Source organism: Cupressus sempervirens, chromosome 6 (assembly GCF_028749045.1).
Source record: "Cupressus sempervirens isolate cs-2001-9-10 chromosome 6, ASM2874904v1, whole genome shotgun sequence".
Taxonomy (NCBI): Eukaryota; Viridiplantae; Streptophyta; class Pinopsida; order Cupressales; family Cupressaceae; genus Cupressus; species Cupressus sempervirens.
The window spans coordinates 431,268,484-431,289,681 of NC_143123.1; positions in this window are offsets into that span (position 1 = coordinate 431,268,484).

The window sequence follows — 21,198 nt, forward strand, 5'->3', positions numbered from 1 at the left end:
TCAACTTCCCCCTCCTTCATCACTTGAAGGTTTTCTTTTATGTTTTTCAAAATCTTCCTTCCCAGAATTATTGCCAGCTCCTCTCTATCCCTAAAAATTCTATTGTTCCTCTCCTTCCAGATGCTCCAGCAGAAGTGAGGCAAAAACCAGGCATAATTATCTTGTTGGCCTGCAATTTTACAAAGGCTTTTCCAATGACTGAAAAAGTCGATAAGGTTATCCAGCCAGCACCAAAGAATCTCCATTTCCTAATTAAGGGAACTCCACACCTCCCTAGCAAAGTCACATTGAATGAAGATATGATTTCCCGACTCAGATTTGTTTTTACAGAGTGGGCATCTGTTGGCCATAACATGGCCTCTCTTCATGAGATTATCTTGTGTTAGGATTTTTTTCTGAAGGGCCAGCCAATAAAATATGTTGATCTTTGGAGTGAGGCCTGTGAGCCAGGCATCCGCTCGAGGGGGTTTCTCCTTTAAACCCCAGAGAGAGTTGTAGCCAGAAGCAACAGAATAACTTCCATTGGGATTATCCCTCCAGACCAGTTCATCCTTATTATTACTAAGGATCGAAGAGTTAAGCATAGTCATTATTGGTTTCAAATCCTCAAAAATGAGGGAAAGGTCTCTCCATTCCTGACCAACCCTATAATTGCTTACTTTAAACCCATATAGCTCCGTGCACTCTTACACCCATCTCTCAAATACTGGGTTATTAGAAAGTGGGCCTTCACATAACCACCTGTCAGACCAAAACTGAATATCCTCCCCATTGCCTAGTTTCCAAGAGACCCTCACCTTAGCCAGGTCCCTGGCCTTCAGGATACCATTCCAAATAGTTGACCCTTTAGGGATGTCCTCATTGAATAAAGTAAACTAAAGAGAGGGTCTTCTGAGGTATTTATTTTCCAGAATGTCTCTCCATTCACTAGTGTTATTGAAGATTCGCCAAATTTGTTTTGCAAGAAGTGCCTTATTGAGATGGGTAAGCTTTCTGATGCCTAGACCACCATACCTCTTGGGGATGTAGACCTTCTCCCAAGAAACAAGAGGGTACCTTTTCTTTCCTTCAAGTCCGGTCCATAGAAAGTCTCTTTGGATTTTCTCCATTTTCTCTGCAAATTTCACAGGAATTCCAAAAAGGCTCAGAGCATAAATGGGAAGGTTCTGAAGAGTGGATTTGACCAGTAAACATTTCCTAGCCTGGCTAAGAGAGGCACCTTTCCATCCAACCATCTTCTTGTTGAATCTGTCTAGAATGCCATTCCAGAAAGAGTCAGGGGGAGAGGAGCCCAAGGGGAGTCCTAGATAGGATGAAGGGAGAGAGCCCACCCCACAACCAATGATTCTGGCAATTTTCCTTTGTCTGACTTCAGGGGTGTTAACAAAGAAGGTCGATCTTTTGTTCCAGTTAATCAGTTGTCCAGTCCCTCTGGAGTAAGTACAAAGAACCTCTTTCAAAGTCTTAGCTTCTTTCACAGAAGCTTCCCCCCCCCATTATAGTGCCGTCCACAAATTGCTGATGAGAGAAGGGGACATTTCTTGAAGAAGGCTTAACCCCTTTAAGAATTTCTTCAGACTTTTTACGTTCAATAAGCCTCCCAATGCATTCAGCTAAAATAATGAAGAGGATAGGAGAGAGGGGGTCTCCCTGCCTGAGACCTCTAGAAGGTTTAAAGAAATCAGAGGGGGCTCCATTAATCAGAATAGCAAGTGAGGAAGTAAACACCAATTATGACTCTTAAGTTATCTCCTGGTCAAAGCCAAATTCATTTTCAAGGGTTATTGTCCACACAAGGTAGGCTTGCTGAGCTACAAGCACAAGATGCAAACATTTGAGCTACCTTGATAAGTATTCAATCCATGTTGACCCCACACATGGACATGTTCCATAAGGATCTAGCCTATGTTGAGACATTGATGAAGAAAGATAACCAACTTTCAACTCATGATGGCTTAGTTGACCTTTTTGCACAACTAGATATTCAATATCAATCTCTAGAGGTAGCATGCAACAATTGAGATGCAACGTTGAAGATTATAATGGAGATCCATAAACCATTTTTGGATAAATACAATATCAAAGTACCACCCATGACACAAGTGTCAAAAAAGGGGGAAATGAGTTATGAGAATAATACACTTTTGAGTAAGGGGGAGTAATAATGTAGAAACATGAGACACAAATTCTACTCAGCAGGAGCATCAAATTCAGATACAGGAAGGAAACATTTACTTAGGGAGTAATGAAGAAATAAGGTATGACAATTAGTGATAAGTTTTGCAACTTTGCAAATTTTGAAATTTTGTATGAGAGTCAAGTCGCAAATATATATTGTCTGAGTTATGCTCATAATAAGGATTGTATATGCATGACAACATGTCTTTGTCACTCATGTCAAAGGGAAGATTTTTAATCTCATATTAGTTTTGAAAAGGCAATGAAAAAAAATTTAGTCATCTCCTATTAGTATTATAGTGCAAGTCGAGTGATCAGAGTTAGCCAAGCAATCAATGTGAACCAAGTGATCAAAGCATGTTGAGCATCAGTTTCTAGATAATACATGCTAGGAAATATACCTAGTATGTGTTGAGTCACTCATGAGCTGAGTATGTTGGAAATGTAGATGGAGTAACTGAGAGGGGGGGTGAATCAGTTACCACAAAAACAAATCCACAGATCCCTTAGATGTCAAACAAGTTACTTACTGCTATCATTCAGTAAACATTCACAAAAATTTGTAACTCGGTAGATTAACTTGTTAATGATCTTTAAGCATTCACAATTATTAACATGCATGCAAAAGTAAATAATATGAACACAGGAGACACCAGATTCAATGTGGGAACCCAATATGGGAAAAACCACCAAGTAACTAGCTACCAATTTTCACTCTTCTGAAGTGAGCCCTGTTAGGAGCTAACCCTGTTAAAGGTTACAAAACACACTGTTACGTGTGACCCTATTAGAGGATTTATTCACCCTACTAGGAGTGGCCTTGCTAGAGGTCTTCAAAATAATTCAATAGAACTATCCACTTTGTTAGAGGATTTACAAAATGGATGTTAAACCAACTCTATTTAGAGATTTAGGAATTACTATTACAATGGTTAGAAAGTAACAATGAAATGACCTGAATAAGATGCAACTGAATTTGTTGATTACTGATCTCTATTCTGCACCATTAGATCCTCCTTGATCAAATATAGCTTTGCTGCTCCTTAATGATCTCTGATCATCCTTCAAAATTCACCCTCACAATTATCAGTCCTCCTCCACATTCATATCACATCAAATTCATCACTCTTAAAATTCACAACTTGACCTCTAATATATACCTTTCAGATTATCAAGTCAACTTAATTACAAGTTACAATCACCTATAATCATTACCATAGTCGGCTAGAAATAATACTTAAAACAATTAAGCATTAAATCATAAATTAACAAATTCCTTTACTGGTCGACCATACTCGATAAACACTACTTCAGGAATAATTTCCTAAGTTAACCATCTCAACTAGGTTAACACTAAAAATTTTGTGAAATCCTTTGGCTACCAAGTCAACTCGGTAAGAACTAAATTTCTTTCGCTGACCATGAGAGCTCGGTAAGATCTATTTTCTGCCACATTTTCTTCTGATGACCAAGTAAGCTCGATAGACACTAAATTTCCTTTGCTAACCTTGAAAGCTCAATAACAACTGTCTGCACAAGGTAAATTCTGAGAACACTCAGTAGACATTGTAATCTTCTTGCAAATCAACTGAGCTCAGTAAGTGCTAACAAATGATTTGTATGACATTTATGTAGCATCAAAGACAACAGAAAATTGGATAATTGTATCCAATAGAGTATTTTATACATGCCAAGTGATTTAGGAGCTGAGTAAATAGTGTATGTCAAGCCAAGTTACAACATTGAGAATGTACTGATGGCCGAGCATTAGAGCTTTCAGATGCCAAGTGAATAGTTTTCAACATAGTTGTTTGTAATGACACAAACTTCTATGTAAACCATTTTTGGGCCGACATAAGGATTTTTTTATGATTCTAGAAGATAAGTATGAAGGTATATTATGAATCCCGATGTAGTACATGCAACCAATCAAATTAAGGGATACTTTAAGTGGCAATATGGATCAACCTTAGCAGTTGATTCTTACCTAACCTATTCCACCTATGTTTAAATATAACAACAAAAACTCTAAAGAGTTTGTATGTGCAAAAGGAGATGAATTCTAAGTGTAGAGAGAACAGAGAAAAGAAGAGAGAGGACAAAGGAGACATATATGATCAAAAGTATCCAAGATTTATTAGCAAAGAGAAGATCTGACATCTAGAAACCAATTGCTAACCAAAGGATCATGTTGTTGAATTATTTTAATAGGTGATACAGAGAAAATATCCTAACAGAGTACTCTTAAAAGATCTATGTAAATCTCTTAACCGAGTGCTTGCTTTATTGTAAGTTTAAGTCCTCCAACAAGGCACACTTTTAGTAGGGTGTTGAAATCCTTTAACAGGGTGAGACCTAACAATCTTTGTAAGCCTTTAATAGGGAAAACCCCTCATAGGGTAGATCATAGTTTATGGCCAAACTCATTGTAACTATAATTGGCTACACTTTATAGTTGTAGTGGTGAACATATATGGGTGTCATCTCCACCCTAATTTTACCTTCTCATTGGAGGGTTTCTGGGTAAATAATTTATTGTGTAATGTGTTATTTGTTTCATGCTATGGATACATATATTTAGTTAGCTATTTTAGTTTACATACTAAATTATGAGATGGATGTGTGGTGAATGCTTTATGGTTAAAGTTTTGAAGTGTTGATTCACCCACCCCACCAGAGTTTACTTTCCCATTGTTATTTCCAACAAACATTCGATCCAAAAGAAACAAAATTTTAAAAGGCCACAAAGACCCAAAATGAAAAAGTCAAAAATCATGTGGATACCCAAGATACTCATAAAATAAATGCACCTCAAAGGAAAAACCCAATTGGCATCCATTCTTGCTTCTCAAAAAGCCTCATCTATTCATAATCTATCCAAATCTCCATATATACATCCTTCATCCCCCAAATTCATTCTTAGTCCTTGTGCTTCTTATCCTACATTGCCAATCCTCCATCTTTCAACTTTACTTTTGGTCCTTATATTCCTCCTAGTCCATTTTTTCCTTAATCTTGTCCAACATCATCTTTCCCACTACTTCATCACCCTTCAGAGTGTGTGTCAATGATGATCTTTCCAATTCCCTCATCGATTTATCCACAAGTCTTACATCTACCCATTGATTATCTGACAACTTTTACCCACCATTCCACTCATCTAATCAAATCTTTTTCATTCTTCATTATCCACCCTTCCTACCAACATTTATGAGTAAAATTCCAACAATAAATAAAATAATCATACAATGGCGAAAACTTGGAAAACAAGCATCATGTGTAATCCTTCCATCCAAATACTTTGTACACTTGGGGGCAAGTTCTTCTACCCACCATAAATGTCTCATCTTCCTACTATACCCACCAAATCTTATCCATTTCACCTCCTTCATCCTTTGGATATTGATAAAATAATAATAATAAAAGGCCACCACCATACATACATGCTTTTGGTTACCCTTTAACACTCATTCTCCTATTGGAATGTATATCCACCTATCCTTTATCCAGCTATCCTTCCTTCCATATAATCCATCCTCCTCCTTTCCTTTAGCTCCACCCACCCATCTTAGTTATCCTCTATCTACCTTTCTCATATTTTTGTTACCCTATCCTCCATTCTATCATACCCCTCTTAAGTCATCCCCATGCATTGACATATTATAATTGGAAGCATTATATTCCTTGGAGATCCTATCCTATCCACCTCCTATCTCCCCATTCTTGTTCCATTTTCATCTTCATCTTCCAGTCCCTATCTTCTCACATTCATCTACCCAAATCTTCATATCCACCAAAACTTTTTCTTCCATCCTTATGCCTCCCAACATCTCCTCCATCTTTTCATTGCCTAACATATCTCTTGTCATTGGTATCTAGCTCTATGTTATCCCCATGCAACCCAATATTATCCTTGTAAATATCTTAATCAATTTCACTTTACATACCATCCCCCATAGCATTTATCAATCATCACTAACTCCCCATATTGGTCACTAGTCATCAACTCATCCATTATTAATCCTTGGTCATTAGTTCATCGGTCTTCAGTCAATCCCATCATATATAACCCAGTCTCATGTCAGTTCAAATTAGATTAGGTCCTCTAACTCTTCATGCTTCGTGCTTCAAAAAGTTTTTATGTGAGATCTTGAGTCACTAAAGTGTTGTCCTTAGAATTTCTAGCTGATATTGAATCTAGGCACTAGGTACTACCAATAAGTCCTTGTAGGATACATATTTACTCTTGTCAGACTTGGGTCTACTAGTATCGAGTCCCATTGATCTCTTTGGCACATAGTTATTTTTTGTTTCTTTGCTCTTTCTTTCGATGTTGGATTTCAATTTTGGTTCTTCATTATCTTTTCTGGGAAATTTGGTTATCCCCTCCTTAAGGTCACCATGATCATTCATATCATATTGTACTGTGAATGGGGCAATCAACAAGTAAGGTCTTGATCTATCTTTCATTTTTTCTTCTCTACCTCTGAGTTAGTCAAGTATAACCCTTGCATATCCAAACATATGATCATTTATGATTACATGGTGCACTTGGAAAATATTGCTTGTTTATGGGTTACCCAATGTTGTTTCCACTCTTATGCCCATTAGGTTTCATGTGTTATGCTAGGGCAATCCCTGTGTGTTTATTTTGAGTCAGTCCTATGCAAAAAGGATAACAAGGCCTTGATGTTCTTGGTAACCTTGGCCAATTCTTGAAATTGCTCTATTAAATTAAGTGCTCAACTACATGGTGGTTCTCTTTATGGGTAATCCCATGCTCAAGCTTCAAATCGATTCCATCGCATCCCCCCATTCATAAACAATAAACACCAAAAAGAGTTCATTGTTATCCTATCAGCATCAATCCTATCATTATTCTATCAACATCTATCGTACATCCTTATCCAAAAATCCCAAAAAAAAACCTACAAAGATTCCCAAAATCCCATCCATTCAGTCACCACATCCTAAGGGTTCAATTTAAAAAGAAAAATCCCCCATTTATCCCCCATGTCCTCAATCATATCTTACAATTTTGTCTAATTTGTACAAATTGATCTCCCATTGTCTTGTACTCCTATAGTGAGAATATGAGCCACTTTTAAACCTCTTTCATCCTATTTGCGTCCTCCACTTCACCCTAATTTTCTTACTTTTTGAGATGTCGTATAGTCTCATTTTCTCTCCTCACCGCCTTCTTGAGGGGGCATCACACAGTATGGTTTGTTGTCAAGATTGAGGTAACCTAGTTGCTTTAAAACCTTCTTTGTGTCATCTATTATTTAAAAATGTCTTCAAAATAGTGTTGTACCAGCAATATATCAAAGAGGGCAAAATGTAAACACCTAAATCTAATCACATAAATTCATAATCAAATTTGGTCATCTTCTAAAGCATATTTTAATTAAATATTAAATATTAAATTATTTTAGCGTTGTCCCCTAATTAACTATTTTAGTTAATTAATTATAGCTCAATTAATAAATTAATAGGCAACCAATAGTCTGATTTACTAATAAAATCCCCCTTCCTCTATTAAATGAAATAAATGCAAAACCCATTTAATTTAATTTCCAAAACCCCTCTCTATTTATTTAATTTAATTAATTCAATCCCTCCAACCACAAACACATCCTTTAAACCAATAGTTACCCAAGTATTCCTCATTTTAATCAAATATTTCATTTATTTAATTAAATCTCATGCACCAAATATTCATCTTTTAATTAAATAATTCATTTATTTAATTAAATGCCATGCACCAAATATTCCTCTTTTAATTAAATAATTCATCTATTTAATTAAATCTCATACACCAATAATTCCTCTTTTAATTAAATAATTTATTTAATTAATTAATCTCACCCACCAACCTTTTCTCTAACAAATTCATCCACCTCCCACATCCTCCAGTTAATTGATCCACCTCACCCACCTTAACTAAAACACATCACCTCCTCTTTCATGTCTAAAACTTCTCTTTAGATCACTTGCATAAATTAAGGCATGATTTATTCCCTCTGACTCAAGCTCAAGTCCACTTGCATGCCACATCTCCCTCATCCATCTCTAAACACATAAGTAAATTTCCTCCACCTATCTTAGTCAATTGAAGCCTATCTCACGCCTCACTCAGTTAACTATCCATCAACAATTCTTTTCTCCTCCCTACCCAATTGCCTATAAATTGAAACCTTTACTCCTCACAAATCATCCACCTTCTAAGTAGAATTATTATACCATTTTGAGAGCTAGTTACTTTCAAAGTTTTATTTGGTGATACTCAAATCTCTATACATCTATCAAATCCATCCATTGTTGAAGCTTGAGCACTAGATTTGAGCACACATCCACGATCACAACCACATCAACACATCATGAAGGCTACACAGAGACACAAGTTTGCATGTTTTATTACTTACTTTCCTTATTGGTTTATCATATATGTTTTTTAATTGAATTAGTATGTTAGATGTTTCGCTTGGTTTGATATGTTTTGCATCCTAATTCTAATGCATACTCGTATAATTTGTAGAAGCTTATGATTCTTGCAGGAATTATTGTCAAGATGGTTTGAGGTAGAGGAAATATAAACAATGTCATTATAGATATGTTGAGATTGACTAAAGCCAAGATTGAAATTATTGATAAAGATCAGAGAAGAAGTATACATCTTGAAGATGTTACTAATGATGAAGAAGTGGTACCTAATTCTAATCTTGAGCTTCAAGTGGAATAAGAAGAGCATCGACTTTTGAGAGTTTTTTCTAGGGAACATTTCAAACCTATTGTTGAAGTTTTTTGTTATGATGGAAGGTTTGAGACTAATGCAGTGTTTGATTGGATCTCTGAAATGGATAAATTCATTGAGTATGAAAGTACTCATGAGAATAGAAAACTAAAGATAGTAGTCACCAAGTTTAAGGGTCATGCTTCACTTTCATGGGATCATTTGCAAACTAAAAAACAAAGATGAGGAAAATAAAAAAGAAGACATGGGCAAAGATGATTAGAAAGATGAAGAATAAGTTCATGCAGATTACAGGTTAATTTGTTGAGGAGAATGAAAAAATTAAGACAAAAGGATATGACTATGAAAGAATAGATTGAGGAGTTTTATAAGTTGGACATAACATCTGGACATGTGGATGATGAGGTTGAGAAAGTGGCTAGATACATGAATGGATTGAGGACATAAATTCAAGATGGATTATCTTTCTTAAGTTGGATAGTGTGGAAGAAGCATATCAATATACCCTAAAATGAGGAGTTATTTACAACAAGACATGATCAAAGGCAAAGAGAAAGAAGTGACATATTTTAAAGTAGAATAGGTGGAACCTATAGAGAAAGTATAAGACTTGGCAATACAATGCAAGATAATGGTAAAATGGAATGGAAAGAGGAACATGCTAGTAAGAAAGGTAATTACTCTAAAGGTAGCTATACTAGTTACTCTAGGAATGGTAATAATGGTAAAAGAGAAGAGAAATATTGATTTAAGGGCACCTATTTCAAGTGTGGAGAAGAAGCACATAGAACCTTTGAATGTACTAATTATGGCAATAATATTGGAGGTAGTAGTAGAAATAATTTATCTTGTGAAGAAGTTGTTGAATCACCGAATGAGTTTGAGAATGGTGAGAACCTTATGGTAAGAAGAGTCATGTGGAATGAGGAAACTAATGAAGAGCCTATTTTGAGGAAATTTTTATTCAAAACTAGATGCAAAATTTAAGGAAAGTGTTGCAAAGTGGTCATTGACATTGGTAGTTTGGACAATTTGGCATCTGAGGATTAACATATTTTAGTTGTAGAGATTCAGACACCCTAAGCCTTATCATGTTGCTTGGATCCAAAATGAGCATAACTTGCTAATAAGTGAAAATACCTTATTAAATTCAAGATTTAGAATTATTATGATGAATTTTTGTTTGATATTATGCCTATGGATTGTTGTCATATTTTATTGGGTAGACCTTGGCATTATGACAGTCAAGCTTTGCATGATGGTATACTAAATCAATATACTATTAGGGTTAATGGGAAGAAACAAGTATTATTTCATTTGGTATAGAAACATAATTAGAATCATTGTACCATAATAAGAGTATGCTTGGTTGAAGGAAATCAATTTACTAAGGGTGTGAAGGAACAAAATATATATTTTTGTTTGATTCCTAAGAAGACTAAGAAACAAAATGAACTTGAGCATGCACCTAAGATTGAATCTTTATTGAAATTTTTTTATGATATTATTTATGATAATGTACCTAATGGTTTGCCTCCTATAATAAGTATTAGTCATTGTATAGATTTGATACCTGGATCTATTTTTCCTAATAAAGAACCATGGTGGCTAACACCTACTAAAAATGAAGAATTAAAGAGGAAAATGCAAGAATTGCTTAATAGGGGTATAATTAGAGAAAATTTGAGTCCTTGTGTAACACCTATTATACTGGCACCTAAAAATAATGGTGAATGGATAGTTTTCATTGATTCTAGAGCTATAAAAATAATAATAGTAAAGTATAGGTTTCCATTGCTTAGGATGAATAAAATAATGAATTGTTTGAGTGGAGCCACTTATTTCACCAACATTGATTCAAAAAGTGGATATTATCATATCAAAATTAGAGAAGGAGATAAAAGTAAAACTTATTTTAAGATAAATGAAGGTTTGTATGAATGGTTCGTTATGCCTTTTGGTTTAAATACTGCACCTATTACTTTCATGAGGTTGATGAATTAGGTCTTAAATAATTTTTTGGGTAAATTTTTGATTGTGTATCTTGATGACATTCTAATATTTAGTAAAACTAAGGAAGAATACCTTGAAGATATTAGACAAGTATTAAAGAGATTGAAGGAAGAAAAGTTGTTGATTAATCTAAAGAAATATTAGTTCATGAAGTAAGAAATTGTGTACTTTGGTTTTGTAATTTATGTTAATTATTTGAAGATGGATCCTGAAAAGGTAAGAGTTATACTTTATTAGCCTACATGTGTAAATGTTGGAGAAGTTAGATCATTTCATGGATTGGCAAGTTTCTATAGGAATTTCATCCAAAATTTCAATTTAGTATGTAATGCCATGACATAGACAATGAGTGGGAATAAAAGGGATTTCAAATGGACACATAAAACACATAGGAGTTTTAAAACATTGAAACAAAAAATGGTAAATTTACCTACTCTTGCTTTGCTAGATTTTACTAAGGTTTTCAAGTTGACTGTGATGCTAGTGGATGTGCCACTATTTTGAGTCATGAGGGAAGACATGTAGCTTTTGTTAAAGTTGGTGATAGATCAACCCCATAGCTCCCAAGAATCACTTGCATGCAAACACCTGTCACGAAAAGAGAGGAGAAAAAGCTACGGAGGATGGAATTCACATATCCATAGAGGAGACATTCTTGATGAACAAAAAGAAAAATTGCTATTTTCAAGAGTGAATGAATTAGTAAGATTACAAAGAGAGATCATCCTTATAAAGGAGATAAAACCCTAATAGGAATATAACCTAGGTTGCATGATAATAATTAATAAAAGAATTAATTATTAGATGTCTAAAATTTAGCTTAAGTAGAACAAAGTTAATAAGAAAAAACCTTATTACTCGAACACCCCCCTTCAAATAAACTTAGGGAGCAGCTAAGAACCTAGAAACTACTATTGAAAGTAGATTTGGGTCCTGACAAGAAAGCCTTATGAGGTACCTAGGCACAGCCAAATCTCTAAAAGAGGAGAAATAAAGAAAACCATAAAGGAAAAACCCTACTCCAAAAAGAGATGAAAAGAATTCCAAAAGAACTAATAAAGGATTGCATAAGCCTCCAAACTAGGGAATGCCCCAAAAGATAGGAACAAAAGGAATAATCATGTAGAACACCACTGAAGCATATAGAAGCAACAAAGCTCTGTCAAAAAGTAACTATAGATCTGAAGATTCTCCACTACAATAGAACCTAACCATGTAGAGAAGACTATAATCTACATGAGTGCTCTCAGATGACACTACTCAAATCATGATATAAATGGCACACAAAAGAAAACAACAAAACTCAATGAAACAGATGGCATGAAACACCAAAGCCTAAAGAGCTAATCAATCAAATATTGAAGGTTACAACTAAAGTAGGAACAAAAAGAAGAATGTCTATATGGTAAATGACCCATCTCACCAAAATGCATGAGTACCCAACCACTACATCCACTTAGTATATAGGAACAAATACTAAATACATATCTCACTCCATTGAACCAAGGTGGGCCTAAAGAACAGCATGTCAAGGAACCATGATCAAGATGCACAAAAGAATACATATGTGTGTATTGAGGTGATCAATATCAAACACATCGTGAGGCTAATGTCACATAAGGGAAACTTACTAGACAAAGGAAGATAGAAAACTAAGGAAAAACATCAACCCCCATGGCATTTTAACCAAAGTAGTGCATATACAATAAGGTACAAGATATAATGAATCTCAAGAATACAATAATTTGTATGAGTGTCCTCATATGGCACTACTCGAATTAGAAGGAAAAACAACTAAAATAAAAATGCATATGAAATATGGTACTTTATCTTAGCGTATTTGAAAGAATACATACAAATGATGTCAAAATATATCAGAAGAGACATAAGGCTAATAAAATAAGTAGTATAACCCATGATGAATCATGTGAAGCAACAAAATCGATCCCCAAACTTGAAATGACCAAGATATCCACCAGAATGCAAAAGTATGAATAGAATGTGTTGTTAGTGTTTGAAAATGCTATAGGTTTCAAATCACCCCGATGAGAACAAGACACATCGAGGGGCAGCTAACTCCCATCCTGAACACATATTTTCAGACACTAGACCAACTATAAGGCTAGACCCTTCTTCTGCTTCAGGCTCTGCAAAACCTAGGCGGGTGGACCTCAAATTCAATCAATATGGTACTAGTGCAAAACATACTCCTAAATCTATTAAGCAGATTTAACCCTTATATCTCCTAATACTTATGCAATAACACTGATCTATATTAGCAAATTGCAATTCTATGGTATTCACAAGCTGAGTGAGGGTTAGACTTTTTAGCTCTTCAACATGAAAGGGGAAAAAGCATTTCATTAATGATGTTGAATTCAAAAAAACCTCAAATATGCAACAGTAAGAACTAATGATCCTGTAACTGATTAGTGCCTAATCCACTGGGCAATTCTATGAATCAAATACATACATACGGGTACCTAAGACATATTTGTATCTTCAGATATCTGATCTATCCATTAACCTTGTCAATAGACATCTATGTTCAATTTAAATCTCATTCTTACCTGATATCTTCCTTAATAAACTTGCAACCCTATTGATTTCCCTAGAGCATTTACATAACTCCTTGACTTATAAGAAACAATGAAACAAGATATAGCCTTAAGGGACTACAACTATGACCTAGGCTCTTTGTTCAAAGATCATAAAACATTACAACTCACTGAGAAAGGAGACAAGATTTAAAATGAAACTCAATCATCTGTTGTTCTTTGTATTGATTTCCTTGAAATAATACATTCATATGCATGAAATCAAAACATAGAAACACTTAAAAGATATGAACTATCTATGTTCTCTTCATTATTGTTCTTCACACAAGAGAAATTGCTAAAAGAATGGTGTCTCAGTAGTCTGTCAATTTTTTTCTCAAAACTAGAACCAACTTTTACAAAGAGGAAGAAAAGAATGATATAGGAGGAAGTGAATTCTCAGATCTGTTGTGAAGATGGCATGTGTCCACTTGAAATTCCCTCTTCTAGCAATGAAAAAGCCTCTCTCTACCTTCTCTCTATAACTCATATCAAATCTTTATCATTTTGCCTCTTAAATGCATAAAGTGATTTAGATATTTTGATTGGAAAGAATAATTGATTTCTAATGTCGAATTTGAACTCAAGGTAAAAGTGAAAAATCAGTTAAATATGACCTCTAGAAGCTAAGAAAACCTCCTAAAATCGATTTTCTTCACATTCAGACTTCAACAAGCCTTTATATCTACCTCATGACCAATTTTGATGCTCCTTGTTGAAAATTACCTGTTTTGTTGAGAAGGCCCCAGAAATCAAAAATTTTCTTATAACTCAAATCGGTGAATAATTGTGCAAAAACTAACTCCATATTCAGATAGCTTGTTTCCTCCCAGTTCTAACAGTATATTGGAGCACCCATTTCAGTGAAAAACTCCTCTAGTTATGCCCCTCTGAAGATCAGGCTTCCACTTATATGTTTCAGAACTACTCTTCAAAAATTTAACCTTTTGAAAGGTTTAAACTATATTAAAAATTCAAACTTTATTTAAAAATCTGAATCTGCATGTGATTTTGAGGAGAAACATAAAACAATAAAATTTTATTGCCTTTTGAAATTTTTCTTTACTTTTCATTTAGGTCAAACTTGGTTTGACCATGTTTGCCACGTGTCAAGCGTTGATTGGCTCATTCCTATGCTTGGTCATCTGTCCTTGCCACCTTGGTGCCATGTGTCAGCATCTTATTAGTCTTCTATTTTTCCATTTCATTGTGCCATGTCATCAGTCGCTATGTCGCTATCCTAGTCAGCATCCGCTATGTCATCAACAACATAGTGACCTTGCAACACATGTTGCCCTCTACCATGTTAGCACCTTAGGAAGTGTGCCACTTCAAAAACCTTTGCCACATATCATTGTCAGACTCATCCATCTTGCCACCAGCTCACTTCCACGTCAGTGCCACATGTCAATCTTCTATTGTGTTGCCATGTCCCTATGTTAACCAGTGTGCAACTTTGCCTTAGCGACATAGCGACATCTGTCAAATTTGTCACATGGCACAATATGGTGCATCATAGAGATTTTCTTGCCACGATGCGACCTGTCCTTCTGCAATTTGTCGTTAGACTACCACATCACCACCACATGTTCTGCCAAATCATCCAAGTGGGATCCACGTTCTCTGCTAGTTTTCAAGTTTCTCCAGGTTGGATTTGTGATTTTTTGGCAAGTCGCCATGCCACTTGCTAAAAAATTTTGCCTTTTTCTAATGGTGACATGGCGACCACCAGAAATATCCCTTTTTCAACAACTTTCTTAGCGATGCAATTTTTTTGGCGAACTTCCTTGTTTTGCATGCTCATCCAAAATTACCTCCAAGTGACCTACCAGCTGGCATCCACATCTGGGGCCCACACGCACACCTTGCCTTTTCAAAAGGCTCACATCTATAGACACAATGCAATACAAGTGCAATATTATTTAAACAATAAATAAAACTCCCATATAGGCAATGTAGGATTATGTTTTCCCTTTGTGCTACGTTGTATTCTCTTCCATATGAGTTTTCTCCTGCGCATGTTTTGGAACACCTTCCTTAGACTGTTACCGCTTCTTTTAAAATGACACCTCCATTACTGTGCTTTCTTCTTGTTCAAAGATCTTTTTTCAAAAAGCCTCCCATGTCCAATAGCCTTTGGAAGCAATTCACCCAAGGTAACCTCTTGTAATTTTTGAAATTTCTTTCTCTCTGACTTCTCAATTTTTTAGCCATTTCCCTTTCTTCAATGGGGTCAATACTATCTTCAATTAATGATTTATGTACTCCCTTCAAACCCCAATTGTGATTGGTGCAAGGAGTAGTGCTCATACCTTCATAGTAATCACTATGCAACTCTCCAAAATTCCAAATGTTTACAAATTCAAGAAATAATGTGTGTGCAATCTTTGAAGAGAGATTGGAGAAAGATATTCCCCATTCCTTCTTAAGCCATGTTGAAAATTCATTATTTTTTTAAAAAGTAATCCTCCTCTGACAATACCTTTCCATCATTGTAATCATCTCTTGAGCCTGGCGTGCAACTCATAGAATCCTAGATTGGTGCCTTCTTTCATTGCATGATCTTCTTCCTTGTCCTTGGTGTGGTTTGTTGTTTTACAAAACAAAAACTCCTTCTTTGAATGCATGGGATACTTGCAACCTGGGGAATCTGCCTTATTGTTGTGTGAAGCTCCTTTTAACATACCTACAATCTCCACCTTACCTATGGCTTTCACCATTCCTTAACTTAGGTCATTGCTTTTGAATCCCTTGCCATGGTCTTCTCATGCAGATGTCACGAGCTCCTCCTGGTGCTAGTTGCTCTTTCCTATTGATGGTAGGGATGTTGGGGACTGAGGAGTTCTACATCTGAACTATTCAAAGATTTTGGATAAGTTAATTAGAGAGGATAACAACATGTCATGGTCTGCTCTTTGATGTATCTTGTGTTTTATGTTGAATAAATTTTAACCCCTTCTTCCACAACAAAAAATGTTAATTACTAGACACGTAATTGGAGACTGAAACCTTAGAGTGGACACATTATTCCCAACTATGGTAGTCAATTCTAAGTTGTTTTTAGGAATCATTGGAAACATTCATTTAACAATACTCATGGCCCACCAAGATATGTAGTAAGGCATAACATATTGAGTGAAAGTTCATGTGCACTGAAACAAAAATTAATTGCATGTGAGGTACAAGAAGATTGGCGTCAGGTCTTCCCTTTTGCTTGTCATGGACTGCCTACTCCCATTTCATTCATATGTTTTTTGCTTCAAACTTTTTAATTGACTCCAAATATCCCATGTGAATCCTGTGCATGCAAACTTAACAAATCTTTCACCACCACAAATCCATCACTTCTAACTTTCAATCCTTATAGAAAGACATGAATTCTTTTGGACTTTTTTCGACACTTCAAGGAGGATGTTCACATCTATACCCTATGAAGGGAAGAGTGGTCTCAAAAATTAAGGTAATGGTGTCATTTTCTGAATTAGATGACAATGTTCTCTTTAAATAACAAAGGCATCTATATGTTCTCTTGGAGTATGCTATCTTTGCAGACTTTCAATGCCATCATTTTCCTCTTATTGGGTTTAAAGAAAATGCTTAACACTGAGAAGTCACATGCAGCATAATCAGTAGAAGATATTCCTTCTCTACACCCTATATCAAAAACTGGTAGCTTAATGCAATTCATGACATGTTCAGCCTTCAAAATTAGTCAGCAACTTGTCTTTTGCAATCTCCTCTCAAGATTGGAGTTGAACATATTTGGACAACACACTATATTCTATTTTTTTTACATTGCATCAATCTTTAAGAAACAATGATCTCCTCTCCTTCAGAAACAAATGTGATTTTTTTCTTTTCTATTGATCTTTTATTCTATAATGCCTTGTTCATCTGATGAATTTAGCCGGACTCCAAAGTGGGTCCGGCTAAAAAAATTTTTGTTTCCAAACAACTGAACTGCTGAACTGATTCATTGAACACTTGACTCTGACTAGAAAAAATCTATATCATTAGTTCAACTTTTGAAACTCATTTTCATCTCTTTCTGCAATTTTTTGACTTTGTGCCAGGAGGTCCTTTGACTAGCCTTAAAAACTGACCAAAACACCTGACCGGGCTCTAAAGCTAAATATATTGATTCTTTGTTCCACATACTTGCACCCTGTCTAATCTTGTCTTATGAAAATTTCTTAGTCAAAAGATATCGACCTCTGAAGTTGCTTACTCAAAATCACCTACAAACAAACATGTCAGAAATTTGGAAAATGCATTTCGTTTTGGCTTTAAAAATGGGGCAAACTGACACTTGGGGGTACGAAAACTGGGTTGTTAGTTCATTGTCACAAGGAGAATATAAATCTAGGATTAGGGCTCATGACAAATAATTGGGTGCAAATGGTGAGTGCTCAAAGTGGGCTACTCAAATTTTGCAGACTAGAAACGATGGCAGAAAAGCATTTTTTGCAAATGGAATTGACTAGGGAAAGTGTATAGATGGATTTGTCAAGACTTGAAAATTGGCACACTTGAAGTATTTTTAGAGTACAACACGGTGGGACAATCCATTCGATCTCACCTATCACAGATTCAGAGATATGACATCACAAATAGGGGTTCCGACAAATCTGCACTTCTTGACACCAGTAAAAAGTTGCAAGTTGTATTTGGAATCACATTTGAAAACTGATCAAATGGATTTGTCATAAGCTCAAAATTGAAACATAGAAATTCTCTGACCTCTAAAATGTAATGCAAAAGGAATTTTATCATTTTGGTCAACTAGGTCAAAATTATGGTAAGTCAAACAGGGCCTTCTAGAATTCTGAACAGTTCACATTAGCATGGCATCAATAAATGACCAACTTTGAGGGATTCAGAACCTAGTCAAATAGATTTGAAACAACATAAAATTTGAAACATAGACTCTCTGGTATGCATACTAAACATCTCCAAAGTGGTGGGTCACAAAACGTTACTGGCTCCTATCGTTGTTTGATACTTAGGTGAAAATGCAGAATTGACAATTGCTCAAAATTGGACTTCACAAAATGACTTGGAATGGCAGTTTATCTTCATGAGATGCATAGACACACTGAATACAAGGTGTTAGAAACATTAAACACCTCATGGGGCTCAAAAGGATATTCGGTTACATATGCATTAAAAGCATTTATAGGGCATAATTTTCTCAATGGTACTCAAAATCGGGGCTACAATTTTGAGCACCAACATGAGCCTAGATCAAAATCTCAAAAAATAACTAGCATCAGTGGAAAGATCTCAAAAAGATCTTTCTAATGATATAAAGAATTTCAAAATCATAGATTGGATGCTCAAGATATGTCTCCTAGAGTGCAAAATAGAACTCCTAACTTCGACAGCAGAAAAAAGAATCAAAATAAAAAATTACCTATACCATTATGATAGGCTTGAAACTATCTTTACAGTGATATCTTGTTTTCCAAAAATGAAGTCTATATGCCCAAGATATTAGCAAATAACCAAAATTAGGTCCAAACAGAGCTAGAAGTGGAACTAGGAATGAAGATGCAATGCTAACATTAGCACATAACAAGCTTAAATTTGACGGTAAAATGGCTTTTGAGGCAAAAAAATTGCCTGAACAACTGATCTCTAATGGTAGAAAAATAACAAGCTACCAAAAAAAGAGTCAGTGACCGAAAAAAATATAGATCACCAAGAAATCAAGAGCCACTTTTAGAAAAAGTGTAGTGGCCTTAAAATGCATGTGAGAAAAAAAAAATATTAAAAAATTTCAAATCTACCTTAAAATCTCTAAAACTGCCAGAAATAAAGAGAAATTTACCAAAACAATATGGTGTGTTATTGGCAACTAAAAGACTTGTGAGATGCCAAATCGCGAAAAAAATTTGTGGCGATAATATATGCCATGTGGCACCCCAAAATGTATCATGCATCAGACCTTCCCCAAACCATGATGCTAATTCAAAGTGGTTAGTGTGATTCTTCGTAAAAAGAAAAGTGCTCCAATAAAAAAGGGTGCCAATAAAGTGTGGGGCCAAAGTAATTTTTTGCCAAAAATAATGCATGTACATGAATATGGTAGGCTACCAAATTAAAGACAAGGTTAGTGTTGCTTTCAAGGCACATAATAGGGATTCTCAGTACTACGCATGCATGGAGGCCTTAAAGTGTTCTCAATGTTAGCACTGACAAGCATTGTCAACAATATCCCAACAAGAGAGCATTGCTTGAGGTCCAAAAGGTGTCAGTGATTCCAAAGTGAGGAGTCAATAAAGAGCCAGTGTAGGTCCTTCACAAATTATTGTGCCCAACAAAATATAGGCTATATGGTGAACAAGGGTCATTGGGGGGTACAGACAAGTACACCTTTCTGCTATCCTCCAATAAATGCCGCTTCCAAACTTTTAATAGTAAAAATTAGCCTTCCTCTTAGTTTCCATTATGAGGGCCTTTCTCACTTAAAAATGCCTACCTCATCTGCTTTTGAATAAAGAGTGATAAGAAAAAAATTGACATAATTTTTTTTTAAAGATAAAAAAATATTGTCGCTTTAGTTTTTGAGCCCAAGCTTGTACGACCTTGCAATAAATTTTTTTGCCATAAATTTTAACATCGTCCAAACTAGACATGTTTTATATGGAAATAGGGGTTTTTGAGTGCTCTAATCTCAACACTGATGTTCATTGATGCTCAAAGTGGTCCAAAAAATAGGTCCTCCCAAGATCCTCTGAAAGAGAAAATACAGATATGAAAACCAAGTCAAACCTCTCAAAAACATAACAGGGGCATGGACATCTGGAGCTCTAATAGCATGTTAAAGGTGATGAAAGATCAACACCACAACTCCTAAGAATCATTTTCATACAAACACCTATCATAGAAAGAGAGAAGCAAAAGCTACGGAGGCTGGAATTCACAAATCCATAAAGGAGACATTTTTGATGAGCAAAAAGATAAATTTTTATTATCAAAAGTGAATGAATTAGTAAGATTACAAAGAGAGGTCATCCTTATAAAGGATATCAAACCCTAACAAGAATCTAACCCACCTTGCATAATAATAATTGATAAAAGAATTAATTATTAGATGTCTAAAGTTTAGCTTACGTAGAATAGAGTTAATTAGAAAAACCTTATTACTCTAACAACTTTCTATTGTGAGAAGTTGAATGATGCTAAGAGAAGGTATTCATTTTATGATAAGGAATTCTATGTTATCATTCTAGCTTTGATGAAATGGAAACATTATTTGATGCCTAAGGACTTTGTGGTGTACATTGGTCATAAAGCTTTATAGTATTTGGGAAGTCAAAATAAGTTGAATCAGAGGCACGTGAAGTGGGTAGAGTATTTGCAGAACTTTTATTTTGTGTTGAAACATAAAAGTGGACTGTCAAATAGAGTAGTTGATGCTTTGAGTAGAAGAATAAATTTTTTGACAGAAATGAGTGTTAAGGTACTTGGTTTTGATGATTTAAAATATTTGTATGAAATTGATCATGATTTTGTAGAACCTTAGAAGGCTTGAAAGAATCACATGATAAGTGAACATAATAAGTGGACTGATTATTTCATTGAGGAAGACATGTTGTTAAAGGGAATTAAGTTGTGCATACCTAGAGGATCTATGCGTGACAACATTAAAAA